Raw genomic sequence first — 2,511 nt, 5'->3', positions numbered from 1 at the left:
TGTCATCACAATGCTCCAAGATCCATGTAATCACAATGCTCCATGCCCTTGTCATCACAAAGCTCCATGACGCATGTCATCAGAATGTTCCATGGTCTTCTCCTCACAATGCTCCATGCCCTTGTCATCACAATGCTCGAAGACTCCAGTAATCACAATGTTCCATTCCCTTTTTCATCAGAATGCTCCATTAGATTTGTCATCACAAGTCTCCATGGTCATCTCCTCACAATGCTCCAAGACCTTGTCATCACCATGCTCCATTCTCTTGTCATCACAATGCTCCATGACCCCTGTCATCACAATACTCCATGAACATTTTCAGCCCAATTCTCTATGACCTTCTCATCACAATGCTCCATGACCAATATCATCACAATGCTCCATGACCACTGTCATCACAACACTCCATGACACCTGACAACACAATGATCCGGGACTCTTGTCATCACAATGCTCCAAGACCCCTGTAATCACAATGCTCCATGACCCCTGTCATCACAATACTCCATGAACATTTTCAGCCCAATGCTCCATGACCCTTGTCATCACAATGATCCATGCCCATGTTATCCCAATGTTCCATGACCCATGTATTCACAATGCTCCATGACGCATGTCATCACAGTGCTCCATGACACCTGTCATCACAATGCTCCATGCCTTTGTCAGCAAAATGCTACATGACCTTGTCATTACAATGCTCTATGCACTTGTCATCACAATACTCCATTTCCATTGTCATCACAATCCTCCATGAACTTTGGGATCACATTGCTTCATGCCCTTGTCATCACAATGCTCCATGCTCCTTGAAATCAAAATGACCCATGACCTCTGTCATCACAATGCTCCAAACCCTTGTGATCACAATGTTCCATAACACTTGTCCTCACAACGCTCCATGATGCCTGTCATCACAATAATCCATGCCCTTTTCATCACAATGCTCCATGACCTTTGTCATCACAATTCTCAATACACTTGTCATCACAATGCTCCCTGACACTTGTCGTCAGAATGCTCCTTGAAACCTGTCACGAAAAGGCTCCATGCCTTTTTCATCACAAAGCACCATGCCCTTTTCATCCCAATGCTCCATGCCATTGTCATCAAAATACTCCACAAGCTTGTCATCAGAATGCTCCATGACCCTTGTCATCACAATTCTCCATGCACTTGTCAGCACAATGCTCCCTGACACTTGTCATCACAATGCTCCAAGCCATTGTCATCACAATGCTCCATTACCTTTGTGATCAGAATCCTCAATGGAAGTTTGCATCACAATGCTCCATGCCATTGTAATCACAATGGGCCATTACATATGCCATCACAATGCTCCCTGACACCTCTCTTTACAATACTGCATTACCTGGTCATCACAATGCTCCCTGCCGTTCTCATCACAATGCACCAAACCCTTGTCATCAAAATGCTCCATGACCTTTGTCATCACAAAGCTCCATGACCCTTGGCATCACAATGCTCCATGTCATTGTCATCACAATGCTCCATGAACCCTCTCATCACATTGCTCCATGTCCTTGTCATCACAAAGCTCCATGACACTTGTCATCACAATGCTCGATGCCCTTCTCATCACAATGCTCCATGCCCTTGTCATTACAATCCTCCATGACCCATGTATCACAGTGTACCGTGCCCTTGTCATGACAAACCGCCATGCCCACTCTCATCACAGTAATCCATGAAACATTTCAGATCAATGCTCAATGCCCTTCTCATCACAATGCTCCGTTACCTCTGTCGTAACAATGCTCCATGACACCTGCCATCATAATATTCCACGGCCTTGTCATCACAAGGCTCCATGACCCTTGTCATCACAATGCTCCAAGATCCATGTAATCACAATGCTCCATGCCCTTGTCATCACAATGCTCGAAGACTCCAGTAATCACAATGTTCCATTCCCTTTTTCATCAGAATGCTCCATTAGATTTGTCATCACAAGTCTCCATGGTCATCTCCTCACAATGCTCCAAGACCTTGTCATCACCATGCTCCATTCCCTTGTCATCAGAATGCTCCATGACCCCTGTCATCACAATACTCCATGAACATTTTCAGCCCAATTCTCTATGACCTTCTCATCACAATGCTCCATGACCAATATCATCACAATGCTCCATGACCACTGTCATCACAACACTCCATGACACCTGACAACACAATGATCCGGGACTCTTGTCATCACAATGCTCCAAGACCCCTGTAATCACAATGCTCCATGACCCCTGTCATCACAATACTCCATGAACATTTTCAGCCCAATGCTCCATGACCCTTGTCATCACAATGATCCATGCCCATGTTATCCCAATGTTCCATGACCCATGTATTCACAATGCTCCATGACGCATGTCATCACAGTGCTCCATGACACCTGTCATCACAATGCTCCATGCCTTTGTCAGCAAAATGCTACATGACCTTGTCATTACAATGCTCTATGCACTTGTCATCACAATACTCCATTTCCATTGT

The sequence above is a fragment of the Mesoplodon densirostris genome, unplaced genomic scaffold, assembly GCF_025265405.1.
Source record: "Mesoplodon densirostris isolate mMesDen1 unplaced genomic scaffold, mMesDen1 primary haplotype scaffold_35, whole genome shotgun sequence".
NCBI lineage: Eukaryota > Metazoa > Chordata > Mammalia > Artiodactyla > Ziphiidae > Mesoplodon > Mesoplodon densirostris.
The sequence above is the reverse complement of the archived record's forward strand: the minus strand, read 5'-3'. Positions refer to the sequence as shown.